Raw genomic sequence first — 17185 nt, forward strand, 5'->3', positions numbered from 1 at the left:
AGGATAGCCCGGAAGCGGAAGCTCCTTCGGGAAACGGCAAACCCCCGAGCCGGTTCCCAGGCCGGGTGGTAACCAACTCTGAGGTCTCTTGGTGGGAGGGTGGAGAGCCCGTCTTCTGCTGAGTGCTGCCGCCCCCTCCCAGGAGAGCAGAGCTGGAACTTCATCGCGCTGCAACCCCTGGCTCGGGTAAGGTTTCTCTGCAGCCATAGGCAGAGCCCGGAAGACCTGCCTTCACCAGAGCTCCAGAGAGAGGGAGGGAGGACAAGGGTAGCTGGGTCAGACTCCTGGTTTGCCCAGTAGTTTGGGGGAACACATTCTCCTCACCCTGCGGCGTTGGGGCATCCGGTGTCTACGGTCCAACCCTGAGGCTGTGGTTCCTACTTGGTTTTCCTAGCCGATATGGTACTTTGTGCAGCTAGGTGGATGATACTCCTCGAGTATATACCGTGTACTCGTCTCGGTGAAAAGAGAAATGAAGCAGTGTTTGAGGGCTTAGACTTATCGCTAGAGAATTGGGGCATAAGCTTGCATATGTTACTGCTTACCCAAGCCAGGAAAATGGTGAGAAAAAATGGACATTTATTGTGAAACCTTGGTGTGTCATCCTTAAGTAAAAAGGGAGAATTTGTGAGAACAAGGAGGGAAAAGTAGCTTTTCTTCTTTGAGTACCTGCTATGTATTCCAGTGGTTCTTAACCTTTTGGAGGTAACTTATTTCTTGAAAGTTTGTGGAAAGCCAGGAACAATTCTTTAAAAAATGGGCACACATACAGTTTGTAATACACTTTTTATGAGATTGGTGGACTCTGAAGCCCATCCGTGTACCCTTTGGATGTCTGTAAACTTTAGATTAAAACCGTCATCCTGTATACTGTACTTGGCACTTTATTCATATTACCTTCTTTGACCATCTCAATAACATAAATACTCTCGTTTTACATATGGGGAAACAGCCACAGACTTTGTTCAGGGGTCTGAGTCTCTTGATTCCAAAGTCTGTACCTTTATTTATTTATTTTTCACACTTTGTCTTCCATTCTCCAGCTACTGAGCAAGCTGGAAATGGAATGGGTACCTCTGTCATACTTTTCTTATTGCATGATGCTGTCCTAGAATTGGAAGTGAAAAATGTTATCAGGTTTTTTTTAAAAAAGGTGACCGTTGTATAACCCTTATGATGAAACACGGTTTATTGTTTAATACGAACTTTGGAGTCTGACTGATGGGGTTAAAATCCTTGCTCTGCCTCATAACTTGCCGTGACATTGGATGAGTTAATCTATCTGCATCTCAGTTTCTTTATCTGTAAAATGGAGATAATCATAATAGCACTCTTTTACTGGGATGTTTTCAGGACTTACATTTATTCATAGTTAACATGCAAGGTCCCTAGAAGAGTGTAAACCAGACTACCCAGAGTGTTTTCTGTTGTTACCATTGTGTGTCTTCCGACTTGAGGATATGTGGCAGGGTTGGAATTTTATGCCAATTTAATTTAATTTAATTTAATTTAATTTTTGAGATGGAGTCTCCCTCTGCTGCCCAGGTTGGAGTGCGGTGGCGCAATCTTGGCTCACAGCAACCTCTACCTCCCAGGTTCAAGCAATTCTCCTGCCTCAGCCTCCCGAATAGCCGGGACTGCAGGCATGTGTGTGCCACTACACCTTGCTAATTTTTGTATTTTTAGTAGAGATAGGGTTTCACCATGTTGGCCAGGCTGGTTTCAAACTCCTGACCTCTGGTGATCCACCCACCTGGGCCTCCCAAAGTGCTGGGATTACAGACGTGAGCCACCGTGCCCAGCCCCAAGTTTTTTTTTTTTTTTTTTTTGAGACGGAGTTTCGCTCTTTTTGCCCAGGCTAGAGTGCAATGGCGTGATCTCAGCTCACCGCAACCTCCGCCTTCCGGGTTTAAGCGATTCTCCTGCCTCAGCCTCCCGAGTAGTTGGGATTACAGACGTGTGCCAACACACCTGGCTTAATTTGTATTTTTTAGTAGAGACAGGGTTTCTCCATGTTGGTCAGGCTGGTCTCAAACTCCCGACCTCAGGTGATCCGCCCACCTTGGCCTCCCAAAGTGCTGAGATTACAGGTGTGAGCCACCGCACCTGGCACCAGCCCCATTTTATTTTAACATAGTTGCACTGGAACTTGAATGTGTTCATAAACCTCAAAAACCTTATTAAGTTTTCAGGTCCTGGGACACTCAATCGTATGGTGATTTCTTCTCTTGGTTTTTGTGCTTCGCCTTTCTCTTTCAGGCACACATTCATTTAGATAGCTTGATAGTTTACATATCTGTGGGCTCTGAATTTTTGATGTAGAAATAGTAGCTACAGATACTGTACGTGCCTTCTGCTTTACCCCATTTGTGGTTACTACAAGTTCCTAATCTTTCCAGAGCAGGTTGTCTCTGTCAAGCTGTCATTCATGTGTAGAGCTAATAGCAACCAGTTTTTTGATGTATCTCTTGGTGATTAGACAATAAGCTTTTTATTGTCTAAAAGCTAAAATAACATGGTCAGTTATTCTTCTTAAACATTTGACTGATTAGTATTATATATAGGTTCTGAGGGAAAATTACATATCATTAAATAGTAATTTGCATTTAAATGTAGGCACTGACAGAAAAACAGTCTTCTGATAATGTGTACTTTGAATTTGGAATCCATGAACAATAACAACTTAAAAAAAGGCCATTTGTAATTTCTATTGTAACCTCTATTGAGAGTGTTCTGATTTCCTTGATTGTTAATACCTAACAGGGAGCTAAATTAGTGTAGGAACACCATGGGGGATAAGAACATACTAAGAAAAATTTGTTTTTGTTGCATTGTAATTTTATTGCAATCTGAGGTTCTTATAGGCTGAAATGAAAGTGGTCAGATACTCTACAGCATTCTTTGATGGGGATGGAAAGTGGGGGATGGGAAGCCGGGAGGTGGTGTTGATTTGTGATGGATGGGAGCAGAAAGTAATTGCTTTTGGGCACATACTTGTGAGGAAAAGAAATGATTTTAGTCCTTCTCAGCAGTCAAGAGGGTTGTTTTGCATTTTTCTGCAGTCTTGAAGAGAAAAAATTGCCCAAGGCATTGGACACACAGTTTGAACACATAATTGGGCTTGGACTTCATTCCATTCACTAATTGGTCTAACTTACTAATTTAAGTTGGTATCAAATTTCTTTATAAAATTATTCTGGATAATGAAAGACTCCCTAAAGAACATCTTGTATTTCAGTGTTAGAAAGTTATAAGTAGATTCACTTTTTTTGTCCATTTTCAAGCTATAGTTTTTACATTTATTTTTCTGACTTACATGATAGGACTTTTTTTCTCCCAACAAACATTAGTTGCTGTTAATTATTTTTCAATTAACTTGCCGACCCTTAAATGTGGTAGCATGGCATACAGCATGTTCTGCTTCTGAGGTCTTGATATTGAATTGGTTTTGTAAGAATACCTCAGAGGTAGATTACTGCCACTTGCTCATTCATTCAGAAAGCATTTATTGAGGGCCCATTCTGTCCTGGGCAATCTCACCACAGTCCTGTGTTAGAGAGAGACTTGTAAACAGATAAAGTGTGATTGGTGACTGAATAGAGATGTGGGAGTTGAAATATTTTAGAGGAATTACTCTACCTGTTCATCTTTCTGGAAGTGGTCCAGGTCAGAGTACTGTTGTGTAATATTTATTTACTACTATCAACATATTAGTACCATGTAATAGATCAGATTTTATGACCTTAATGGACTCTAGTGTATCGTTTTACCTTTTATTTATTATTTATTAGGTCTTGCTATGTTGCCCAGGCTGATCTTGAACTCCTGGCCTCAAGCCATCTTCCCACCTCAGCTTCCTGAGTAGCTGGGACAAGAGGCATGAGCCACTGTGCCTTACCATTTTACCTTTTAAATGACTTTAGCTATTAACTAACTAGAGTTTAAATTTCAGTTATTTTTATTTGGTTTCTTTTTCTTTGAAGGGTTCTGAATGCTTAGCCTTCACTAGTGTTCTTTCATATAGTAGTTTTCAAACTTTTGAGGTTGTTTAACCTTATTGCAGTTTGTGTATGTGCATGTGTGTGTACACACATGCATGCCGGAGCCATTGATATGGTGTTACAGCACCATAATGATGTTTTACTGGTAGCTCTTTTGAAAACTGTTCTACAAGATAGGGTTTATAAAGATGGGTATTCACTTAGCTTTTAGAAACTAAGTAGTCATGGTAGATACATGTTTTGTCATTTAGTCTCATTGAACGGTTCCATAATATTTTATGAGTTTTTGTTACCTTGAATAGTTGAGCAATTTACATCATGTTTTTCAGAGCAAAGGCATTTATTTCGGTGCCGCTTGTTACTGTTGAGATGCTAATAGTTAACATCTGTTAATTGATTTTCTGTATATTGTACTTTTTGGCCAGAGATTAGATAATCTATTAATATACAACGTATTTTCTGTAATGTCCCCTTGCTTTTATCCAGAGACCCGGAGCATGTTATTTTAACCCCTCTCTTGTCCAGTTTGGGAAGTTCAAATTCAAGGTACTCCCGGTATATATGCTAAACTTACTAGGAACAGAAAACAGTTAAAAGTTCCCAAGTGTGATCTAGTTTTTCATGTCTTGGTAAAGAAGAAATCTGTTTGCACAGTAAAGAAACCGTGCAAACAGTTCATAGAAAGGGGTTAAAAAAGATACTTAAAAAGTTTTAGGCCAGCATTACCTGAATTGGGGCAATGATTAGGGAGATATGATTAGAATCCTAAGGGAGAGTAAGAATGTAAAGGGGAGCACTATATGTAATTAAATTTTTTTAAATTGTGAAATAATTTTAAATTTATAAAAATGTTGCAAAGATAGTACAGAGTATTCCTGTATACCTTTCACCCAGCTTCTCCTAATGTTAACTTCTTACATAACCATGGCACATACTGTCACATTTAAGAAATTAACATTGGTACAATACTATTACTAAACTATAGACTTTATTTGGGTTTCACAAGTTTCTCCACTAATTTCCTTTTTCTGTCCCCAAACTGAATCCAGAATACCACATTCCAGTTAGATCATGTGTAATTTCTTTTTTTTTTTGAGATGGAGTCCCACTCTGTCGCCCAGGCTGGAGTGCAGTGGCGCGACCTCGGCTCACTGCAAGCTCCGCCTCCCAGGTTCACACAATTCTCCTGCCTCAGCCTCCCAAGTAGCTGCGACTACAGGCACCTGCCACCACACCCGGCTAATTTTTTGTATTTTTAGTAGAGATGGGATTTCACCCTGTTGGCCAGGTTGGTCTTGATCTCCTGACCTCGTGATCCACCTACCTCAGCCTCCCAAAGTGCTGGAATTACAGGCGTGAGCCGCTGCGCCTGTCCTCTTTTTTTTTTTTAAATGGAGTTTTGCTCTTGTCACCCAGGCTGGAGAGCAGTGGTGCCATTTTGGCTCACTGCCACTTCTGCCTCCTGGGTTCAAATGATTCTCCTGCCTCAGCCTCCCGAGTAGCTGGGATTACAGGTGCCCTCTACCACACCTGGCTAAATTTTGTATTTTTAATAGAGATGGGATTTCACCATGTTGGCCAGGCTGGTGTCGAAATCCTGACCTCAGGTGATCTGCCCGCCTCGGCCTCCCAAAGTGCTGGGATTACAGGTGTGAGTCACTGTGCCCCATCAGATCGTGTGTAATTTTGATAAATAAGTTGGTATTTCTAGTGAGTGCTTTTTCTATGCTATGTATGTGGTCCAAGAATCCCCTCTGACCAGAGTCATTGACCCTGAGAATAAGTAATACTTCATAGGTAGTGTTTTGTATTCCTTGACCCCCAACGCATTGTTAACTCTATGGAAGAGTTGACTTTGCTTCCAGGAGCGTGATGTGAACTTTCCTGAGACACTAAGAGCTGATCTTGATTAAGGTATCCATCCATACACTCCATGCTCACCTCATAGATTTTACTACATGGAAGTATAACTACGTAATTATTTACTTGTCTGTCTTCTTTACTAAGCTTTTACCTTTCTAAGGGGTTGAGGATATTTTACTCATTCTGGAATCCTTAGGGTCCAACATATTGCTTGGCATGTAGTCGCTTCTTAATATGCATTTGAAGAAATTAATAGACCTTTCTTTGGTAAAATTGATTATTAGGTCAACAGAAATTTTGTTTTGAATAGGTAAGTGTTGAGTTTCTCCTTCAAATCAAGCTATCTGAGGGTACCATTTCTGTGGCTAGTTGAGTTTTTCTTCTTGGAATCTTAACTGTAAAATGCTCATTTAAACAACATTGTTTTTCCTTTCAATTATATAAATAATTTATTTTCCTTAAAAATAAGCACAGAATTGAAAGTAGTGGATGGTAGTAGAGGCAGAGTTAGCTTTTAAGTATACATGTGACCATTCCAGTTCCACCCGACTGGGCTGCAGATCTGGCTGTGTGCCTGCCCCTTCAGGCACAGTTAACGGAATAATAGCTTCCTAGACTTATTGAGGGAGACAGCTTGTCAGATTCAGAGAATTACTTTTAAAATCTTCCTGTTACAGCCAAGATTCTGTGGTCCAAGGTCACCTAAGCATAAAAGCTGCCATGAGATGGGAACATGGGAGCCTGTCCTCTGTGGCTCAGGCATAGTAGGAGTCGGTTTTGTATATAGAAAACACATCAGGATAGGATGGAATAGGAAACTGAAGCTAGTATTTTCCAGATTTAGGGTTAAGAATGGGACAGTGACATAGATGAGCCAGTTTTCTCTCTTGTTTTTCTCCCCATGAGGATACAAAATGAACAATGATAAATTCTCACTTCTTGTTTTCCCTGTTACACTCACATTAGCTTTGAATCCCTTTTTCCTGCTTTCTCTAAACTGTGCTGAGAATGAGTGGCAAACAACTCCAGGAATAGCTGAATCTAAGCTATGCCTTTGTATATACCATACAAAAAGAAATAGGAGTCTGAAGAACTCTGGCTTATTTTAGAGAGAATGGTGCAATAGAGAGAATCCAAATTGATTTAAGAAATGCAGAATTACTTTTATCTTGGTTAGCTTAACCTTTATAAGCCAAAGTTTTAATTTAACCAGTGAGCGATTTATAGGACAACTTTTTCTATTCTCATCACAGGTTAGAGTGACTCAGTAAGGTGGGAATGATCTCATAAAAGACTCTCTTTAAAGCCAGAAGGGTAACTAGTTTATTGCCCCGGCTTAACCTCAAGGTGCATGTTCTGGGTTGTGGAATTTAGTTGTTGTTTTAAGAACCAGTATCAGGGGTGCAGAGGTCTTACGTGGATTTGGAGAGAAGTGAGGGACTAAAACCTTGGCTAAATTTAAGCATTCCATTTACTAGATTGAAGAGAGGAAAAATCTGTTAAAATATTAAAATCTTTCCAAATTCAGAAATAGACTATAACTGGGGCTGGGTGTGGTTGCTCACGCCTGTAATCCCAGCACTTAGGGAGGCTGAGGTGGGCAGATCACCTGAGGTCGGGAGTTCGAGACCAGCCTGACGGGCATGGAGAACCCCCATCTCTACTAAAAATACAAAATTAGCCAGGCATGGTGGCGCATGCCTGTAATCCCAACTACTCGGGAGGCTGAGGCAGGAGAATCGCTTGAACCTGGGAGGTGGAGGTTGCAGTGAGCCGAGATCGTGCCATTGCACTTCAGCCTGGGCAATAAGAGCCAAACTCCATCTCAAAAAAAAAAAAAGGAAATAGATTATAGCTTAAATAGTGCATGGTAATGTGTGGCATTGAATTTGAAAGAAACAAAGGGAATAAAACCTGATAACTATGAGATAAATGGAATGCAGGAATTTTAAAAAGTCTTGTTAAAAAAATTTGACGAGAGAATTTTATCTTGTGAAACTTTTAGATAAACCTCTAGAAAAAAACCAGGAGAAAATCTTTGTGACCTTGAGCTAGGCAGAGTTTTAAAAAATAGAACACAAAAACCACAAACTATGAACAAAAAATTTATGTTGGCTTTCATCAAAGTTAGAAACTTTTACTCTTTAAAAAGTGTATTTTCTGTTAAGAAAATGAAGAGGCAAACCACAGAAAATATTTGCAAAATGTTTATCTAATAAAGGACTTGTATTTATGTCAAAGGAAAATAAGTCTTGGGGCCCCAGAATCACTAAGCTAAAGGGAAAAGTGAAGCTGGGAACTGCTTAGGGCAAATCTGCCTCCCATTCTATTGAAAGTTGTCCCTCTGCTCGTGGAGATAGATGCATATCTGATTACCTCCTTTGGAAGGGCTAATCAGAAACTCAAAATAATGTAATCATTTTTCTCACCTGGAAGGCCCCCTCCCTACTTCAAGTTGTTCTGCCTTTCTGGACTGAGCCAATAAACATCTTGATTGATGTCTCATGTCTCCCTAAAATGTATAAAAGCAAGCTGTGCCCCGACCACCTTGGGCACATGTCGTCAGGACCTCATGAGGCCGTGTCTTAGGTGCGCATCTTCAACCTTGGCAAAATAAACTTTCTAAATTAACTGAGACCTGTCTAAGATATTCGGGGTTCGCATTTAGAATGTATGAAGAACTCTTACAACTCAATAGTAAGAAGACAAACAGCTCGATTTTTAAAAAAGACAGAAGATTTGAGTAGATACTTCAAAGAAACTAATACAAATAACCAATAAACACGTGAAAAAAATACTCAATATTGTTAGTTCTTAGGGAAATGCAAATTAAAACCACAATGAAATATCACTTCACACCTGTTAGAATGGGTGAAATTAAAAGACAGTACCAAGTGTTGGTGGATGTAGAGCAACCCGCCTCTTGTGCATTGCTGGTGGAAATGCAAAGTGGTCCAGCCGCTTTGGTAAACAGTTTGGCAGTTTCTTGTAAGTTAAATATATACTTACCATATGACCCAGCAGTCCCATTCTTAGATGTTTACCCAAGAGAAATGAAAGCATGTGTCTACAGATTTGTAGCTTAATGTTCATAGCAGCTTTATCCACGATACCACCAAACTGGATATAACCCAAATGTCCTTCATCTGGTGAATAGATAAACAAATTGCTGTATGTCCATTTAATGGAGTACTACTCTGCAGGAAAAAGGAGTGAACTACTGAAACATGTAACAGCATGTATGAATCTAAGAACCTATGCTAAGTGAAAAAATGCTACACACGAAGGACTGCATTTTGCATGTGATGCAGATGTATAAGGTATTCTGTAAAAGGCAAAACTACAGTGATAGCATATCAGTGGTTGTGCAGGGGCTTGTGGGAGGAGGACTGACTGCAAAGGAGCTTAAGGCAACTTTTGGGGATGATGGAGTGTTTTGTATCATGACTACGCTTTATATAATAACCTTACACAGTTGTCAAAAGTAATTGTACATTTCAAATTGATGTTTATTTATACCTCAGTAAAACTGATTTTTAAAAACTTAGGAGATTTTTTGGCCAGTGATTTATACAGGATAGGCGGGGGTCCCTAATCCCTGGACCACAGACCTTCAGCAGTCCATGGCCTGTTAGGAACAGGACTGCAGGAGGTGATGGCGGGTGAGCAAGCAAAGCTTCATCTGTATTTACAGCGCCTCCCCATCCCTTGCGTTACCGCCTGAGCTCCACCTCCTGTCAGATCAGCAGCGGCATTAGATTCTCATAGGAGCACAAACCTTATTGTGAACTGTGGGTGTGAGGGATCTAGGTTGTGTGCTCCTTATGAGAATGTAATGTCTGATGATCTGAGGTGGAACAATTTCATCCTGATATCACCCTCCCACCTGCTGTCCATGCAAAAATTGTCTGCCACGAAACTGGTTCCTGGTATCAAAAAGGTTGCAGACTGCTGAGATTGACAGTGGATTCAGATTAGTTTAGATCTGAATTTGTTATAGGCATTAAAATGATTTTGAAATAATAATTAGTATTACTGAATTGAGTTGCAAAGAGTTTACTAATTATCAGTGTCAGGTCAAATTTAGTTTAATATTCTCTTATTAATGAGATAGAAATAAGACATAAATGTATTGAGGAGGTTACTAGATCAGAAAATGAGTGTCCCAAATAATTCAGGAAGAAAACTTGGGGGCTGATTTTGAGTCCCCCCTTTGGCAGAAATCTTTACTGGATTGTTTATGACCAATTTCTAGAAATAATCACTTTCTTTTGCCTCTGATAAACTACTTTTACAATTTTTCTCCTTCTGTCCTCTTTTTACTTCTCATTTGTTGGCTCCTCTTTTTTTTTTTTTTTGCAAGGTTGATCCCCTCAGGGTTCTATGATTAGTTTTTTGTTTGTTGGTTGGTTGGTTGGTCTCTGCTTTTTATGGTGGTCTTTGCCATTTTCCATGTCTTCAGGATATTGGCATCTCTCTAGCTTCATGTGCTTATTTCTATGTACCTTTTGAATATATTCACCTGGATATCCTGTAGATACTCCAAACTTAACATGTTTAATTCTCTACTCATTATCTTTTGATATGGTTTAGCTGTGTCCCTACCCAAATCTCACCTTGAATTTTAGCTCCCATAATTCCCATTGTTGTGGGAGGGACCTGGTGGGAGATAATTGAATCATGGGGTAGTTTCCCCCATACTGTTCTCGCGGTAGTGGATAAGTCTCACAATATCTCATGATCTTATAAGGAGTTTCCCCTTTCACTTGGCTCTCATCCTCTCTTGCCTGCTGCCATGTAAGACATGCCTTTTGCCTTCTGACATGATTGTGAGGCCTCCCAGCCATGTGGAACTATGAATCCATTCAACCTTTTTTTCTTTTTCTTTCTTTCTTTTTTTTTTTGAGACAGAGTCTCGCTCTGTCGCCCAGGCTGGAGTGCAGTGGCGCGATCTCAGCTCACTGCAAACTCCGTCTCTCGGGTTTATGCCATTCTTCTGCCTCAGCCTCCCAAGTAGCTGGGACTACAGGCGCCCACCACCTTGCCCGGCTAGTTTTTTGTATTTTTTTAGTAGAGACGGGATTTCACCGTGTTCGCCAGGATGGTCTCGATCTCCTGACCTCGTGATCCGCCCGTCTCGGCCTCCCAAAGTGCTGGGATTACAGGCTTGAGCCACTGCACCTGGCCTCAACCTTTTTTTCTTTATAAATTACCCCGTCTCTAGTATGTCTTTATCAGCAGTGTGAAAATGGACTAATACAGTAAATTGGTACTGGAAGTGAGGCGGTGCTGTAAAGATACCTGAAAATGTGGAAGCAACTTTTGAACTGGGTAATAGGCAGAGGTTAGAACAGTTTGGAGGGCTCAGAGGAAGACAGGAAAATATGGGAAAGTTTGAAACTTCCTGGAGAATTGTTGAATGACTTTGAACAAAATGGTGATAATGATATGGACAATGAAATCCAGGCTGAGGTGGTCTCAGATGGAGATGAGCAACTTGTTGGGGACTGGAGCAAAGGTCACTCTTATTATGCTTTAGCAAAGAGACTGGAAGCATTTTGTTCCTGCCTAGAAATCTGGAACTTTGAACTTGAGAGAAATGATGTGAAATTGGAACTTACGTTTAAAAGGGAAGCAGAGCATAAAGGTTTGGAAAATTTGCAGCCTGACAGTGGTGATAGAAAAGAAAAACCCATTTTTTGAGGAGAAATTCAAGCTGGCTACAGAAATTTGCATAAGTAAAGAGGAGCCAACTCACCAAGACAATGGGGAAAATGTCACCAGGGCATGTCAGAGGTTTTCACAGCAGCCACTCCCATCACAGACCTGGAGGCGCAGGAGGAAAAAATGGTTTTGAAGGCTGGGCCCAGGTCCCCCCTGCTGTGTGCAGTGTAGGGGACTTGGTGCCCTGTGCCCCAGTTGCTCCAGCTGTGGCTAAAAGGAGCCAAGATACAGCTTGGGCCGTCACTTCAGAAGGTGCAAGCCCTAAGCCTTGGCAGCTTACACATGATGCTGAGCCTGTGGGTGCACAGAAGTCAAGAATTGAGGTTTGAAAACCTCCCCTGGATTTCAGAGGATGTATGGAAACTCCTGAATGTTCGGGCAGAAGTCAGCTACAGGGCAGGACCCTCATGGAGAACCTCTGCTAGGGCAATGTGGGAGGGAAATGTGGGATTGAAGCTCCCACACAAAGTCCCTGCAGCACTGTCTAGTGGAGCTGTAAGAAGAGGGCCACTGTCTTCCAGACCCCAGAGTGGTAGATTCACCGACAGCTTGCACCGTGTGCCTGGAAAAACCTCAGACACTCAATGCTAGCCCACAAAAGCAGCTGCGGAGGAGGCTGTACCCTGCAAAGCCACAGGGGTGGAGCTGCCTCAGACCATGGGAACCACCTCTTCCATCCGTGTGACCTGGATGTGAGACATGGAGTCAAAGGAGATCATTTTGGAGCTTTGAGATTTGACTGCCCTGCATGATTTTGGACTTGCATGGGCCCTGTAGCCCCTTTGTTTTGGCCAGTTTCTCCCATTTGGAACAGGTATATTTACCCATTGCCTGTAGTCCCATTGTATCTAGAAAGTAACTAACTTGATTTTGATTTTACAGGGTCATAGGTGGAAGGGACTTGCCTTGTCTCAGATGAGACTGTGGATTGTGAACTTTGAGTTAATACTGAAATGAGTTAAGACTTTGGAGGACTGTTGGGAAGGCATGATTGGTTTTGAAATGTGAGGACATGAGATTTGGGAGGGGCCGGGGTGGGATGATATGGTTTGGCTGTGTCCCCATCCAAATTTCGTCTTGAATTATAGATCCCATAATTCTCATGTGTTATAGAAGGGATCCAGTGGGAGATAATTGAATCATAGAGACAGTTTCCCCTATACTGTTCTTGTGGTAGTGAATAAGTCTCACAAGATCTGATGATTTTATAAAGGGTTTCTCTTTTCGCTTGGCTCTCATTCTCTCTTGCCTGCCACCATGTAAGACATGCCTTTCACCTTCCACCGTGATTGTGAGGCCTCCCCAGCCACATGGAACTGTGGGTCCATTAAACCTCTTTTTCTTTGTAAATTACCCCGTCTCTGGTATGTCTTTATCAGCAGCATGAAAATGGACTAATACATCTTTTCTTTCATGTTTGCTTTGCCTCCTTAATTCTCCTTCATTTGTCCAGGCTCCCAACAATAGAAAATTTGCCTTTGTCCTTGGCTTCTTCCTCTCCTTTATCCATTTGACCTCACAGGTCATTGATCCTGTTGCTTCTGAGAGCATAAAGCAGGAGAGCAACCCATCCAGGGTTGGTTCCCAGCTTGCACCCCAGGCCCTGGCCACCCTCAACCAATGTGACTAATGAGAGTCTACGTTGGACCCTGTTTGTATTGTGGCCAGTGTGTAGCTACTCCATTGAACCAGTAGCCCCTTATCTTGTATTCATTAATGGGCCTGTCCCCCTTTTACATTGTCCCCAGAGTTTCTTCATTTAAAATATGTGATCCTTTTTCTCTCTTGGTTAAAAAACATCTTTTGTTTTTTGTTGCTTAAAGTCTAAAATGAAGTCATATTCCTTTTTTTTTTTTTTTCTGAGAGGGACCCTTGCTCTGTTGCCCAGGCTGGAGTGCAGTGGCACAATCTCGGCTCACTGCAACCTCCGCCTCCTGGTTTCAACCAGTTCTCCTGCCTTAGCCTCCCTAGTAGCTGGGAATACAGGTGCCCACCACCACGCCTGGCTAATTTTTTTGTATTTTTAGTCAAGACGGGGTTTCACTGTGTTAGCTAGGATGGTCTTGATTTCCTGAGCTCGTGATCTGCCCTCCTCGGCCTCCCAAAGTGCTGGAATTACAGGTGTGAGCCACCATACCCAGCTAAAATTTCAAATTAAATATTTCTGAGCTTAATTCTTCCTATCCCAAGAATAATATCTTTTTCCCCCCTTCTGGAAGTTCTTTTTGATACATCAGTATTCCCAGTTAAGAGTAAAGAAAGAGTGTAAGCTCTGGAATCCCATTGCTTGACTCCTTCAGTTATAAACTGGGTGGCTATAGGCAAATTATTTTAGCTTCCTGTGCCTCTGTTTCCTAATCTATAAAATATGGATAAAGTATGCTTTCCTCATATGGTTGATGTGAGGGTTAAATGAGATAATATAGATGAAGCACTTCAGTGCCTGGCACATAGTAAGTTCTCAATAAAGGTTGATTCTTATCATCATCCTTGAGGGAACACTGGAAAATCCATTATTTTGGATTGTTTCTATGGTTATTTCCACATGGAATCTCTCTGGAAAACCAGTGAGTCCTTCAGGTAGATTCAAGCCATCTTCCTCACTTACTGTGGGTTGGGCTGTTGTGGCCTGGCACAAACCACCCTCGTAACCTGGCAACCCAGCAGCCTGGTCTCTGCATAGAACCTTGTCCCCCAAGGCACTCCATGTCACCTGGGTGTAAAGTTTCAGTCTCAACCAATTCTCCTTGTCCTTATTCTCCAAGTCTTGTTCTCCAAGAGCAGCTGGATTCCTTCCTTTTCTCGGTGCATCTCCATTTTACATATGAGGCAACTGAAGAGAAGTTTAAGTACAACAAGTCCTCACTTGATGTCGATAGGTTCTTGGAAACTTCTACTTCAAACAAAATGATGTATATTGAAATCAGTTTTACCGTAGGCTAATTGATATAAACAAGAATTAAGTTCCTATGGCGTATTTCTGGTCACAAAAATATCACCAAACTGTTTTAAATAAAGACCAGAACATAATATACATATTGAAATAGATGAGAGCAGTATGTATAACAAAGATTAATAAAATCAGGTTAGATAATTGTAACATTTACCCAATTATTCCAGTCCACGGTTGAGGGTGGCCAGGGCTTAGGGTGCAAGTTGGGAACCAACGCTGGATGGGACGCCATTCTGTTGCAGGGCTCTGGCTCTCTCGCTCGTGCTCTGTCTCTCTCTCTCTCTCTTGCTCATATTCTCTCTCACTCTCTCTCACATACACAAACACACACACACACACACACACACCCCTCACCCTCACTTAGACTGGGACACTTTAGACGTGCCAGTTAACTTTGAAGTGCACATCTTTGGGATGTGGGAGGAAATCCAAGTATCCAGAGAAAACCCACACAGAGAATGTGTGAACTCCGCACATTGGTGCCTGCCAGGAGTCAATTTTTTTACTACTCAAAATTATAAGAAAACAGTGTTGAATGAAACTGATGTTGTTTGAGGACCTGCTGTAACTTGTCTAAGATCATTCAGTAGTAAGATTCATGCTCTTAACCACTACATGGTAGTCATCCTAGTTTAGCCCCAGGTGGTCTTTCTAAACACTTTGCTTTCTTGGAGACAGGGTCTTGCTCTTCACCCGGGCGGAAGTGTAGTGGAGCAATCAGGGCTCACTGCAGCTTCAGCCTCCTGGGCTCAAATGATCCTCCCACCTCAGCCTCCTGAGTAGCTGGGACCATAGGTGCATACCACTACACCCAGCTTTTTTTTTTTTTTTTTTTTTTAGAGATGGGATCTCACTATGTTACCCAGATTGGTCTTGAACTCCTGGGCGCAAGCCATCCTCCCACCTCAGCCTCCAAAGTGCTGGGATTACAGGTATGAACCACCATGCCCAGCCTGCTTACTCATCCTTAAGTATTCAGCTCTGTTGTCTCTGCTTTTCCACTTGCACATACAGTTACCTCTCCTTCCTCTGCCCTCCATACTTTGCTTATTCTTTTATGGCACTTGCAACATTGCATTGTCCTTCTTCCTTGGTGAACCAAGTTCATTGAGGTTAAGAAAGCACCCTGTCTTATTTATCCTTGTGACTTTAGCTTTTAGCACACAGCCCAACATATAGCAAATGCTCAAGAAATGTGAAATGAATGAAGAATGAACGATGCAGAGGAACCTGTAGATGTTGGTAGTCTGTGAATTATAGAGTCAATTAGATGTAACCCCATTTCATGCCTCCCAGATTTGGGCATCAGGGCATGCAAGAATGTTCTAGAAGCCAGACGATAAATGACACGTGTTCCTGCAGCAAATGATTTTAGGCAAAGACAAAATGGATATAGATATCTAGGATGGGGAAACATAGCAGAAAAATATCATTTAAAATGTGAGTATATGGGATGAGTGGTAAAGCACAGTAGATCAGAAGTTGAGTGAGGGTTTTGGCTCAATTACCTCTAGTGGTAAAGGACATGTTAACTCCTTGGTGCTGGGAGCAGAGCCCCAAGCAGCCTTTCTGCTTCAAGTTCAGAATATCTATTAATATATTCAACATATCCATGTTTTATCTTTAGAAATTCATGCAAATATTGCATTCTATTTTATTTATGAGTTTGATTTAGCGTGAACTTTTTTTTTTCTCCCCAGTCACTCATCCTCTAGTGAAATAGATGCCGTAGGAACATGTGTCATTTATCCTCTGGCTTCTAGCACATTCTAGCATGCCGTGATGTCCACGTCTGGGAGTTATAGAATGGGGTACAGTCTAAGATGATGGCACATTAGATTTCTGTGATTTGGGGGATTGCCTACTCAGGAGTAGTATGTCGTAGAACTGAGGAGAGTGAGTTCATCCTGTTCTGACTAATGAGGCTGTCCCTGGAAGGCTGCAGTCATTTGGAGGCACCTCATTACTGGATTATTGGAGACCAGCTGGAGAGAGTTCACAGAAGACCCACAGGAATGATTAAGAGACTGGAGGGGCTGACGGATGAAGAAAGTATAAATGAAAACCGTATAACTTGTCTAAACCATGATAGCAGAAATAGACAACTGTATAAATATCTCAAGAGTATAAACTTGATGGAGGAGGGTAATCTTTTATGGTGGGATTTAGGGTTGGGGAATATAAACCAAGAGTGGAATTAAGCCATAGTAAATGTAAACTAATAATCCAAAGTGTCTGATATATTCTTGGAACCTCCTTAGTTAGACCACCCTAACCTATGCGCTTTTTGATAATTGGATGATTTGTTTTTTTAAGTTCATATCCCTGGACTCATGGCTGGTGCTTCTCTGTGGAGAATGCTGGAGATTGCATCTTACAAAGCAAACATCTTTCTTTTATCTTGTCATTTGGTGGATATCAGTAGGTGATATCAGAACTTCTGTGTGCTGCCACTAGCTCTGTATGCACCAAAATTTTGAAATGGACTTTTATATCATGTTTTTCATGGCTCTGTGTGTGTGTGTGTGTGTGTGTGTGTGTATGTGTGTCAGAATCTCTCTCTTACCCAGGCTAGAGTACAGTGGTGTGGTGTGATCACAGCTCATGGCAGCCTCAAACTTCTGGGCTTAGGAGATCCTTCTGC

The 17185-nt window shown here is 41.5% G+C and overlaps 1 protein-coding gene across 9 annotated transcripts in view; it reads left to right on the forward strand.

Moving 5' to 3' along the window:
• Positions 1-6: 6 nt before the first annotated feature.
• AREL1 (apoptosis resistant E3 ubiquitin protein ligase 1) overlaps positions 7-17185 on the forward strand; it is a 57956-nt gene continuing 40777 nt past the window's right edge. For 7 of the 9 annotated variants that reach the window (XR_004431508.1, XR_004431507.1, XM_033187429.1 and 4 more), the window contains exon 1: positions 7-186. The gene's annotated coding sequence lies outside the window, so the exon portion shown is untranslated. Of the gene's footprint in view, positions 187-15381; positions 15474-17185 lie in introns of all 9 variants that reach the window. The other 2 variants (XM_033187430.1, XM_033187435.1) reach the window with 1 other exon arrangement.

This window comes from Trachypithecus francoisi, unplaced genomic scaffold, assembly GCF_009764315.1.
Source record: "Trachypithecus francoisi isolate TF-2019V2 unplaced genomic scaffold, Tfra_2.0 Lachesis_group3, whole genome shotgun sequence".
Lineage (NCBI taxonomy): Eukaryota > Metazoa > Chordata > Mammalia > Primates > Cercopithecidae > Trachypithecus > Trachypithecus francoisi.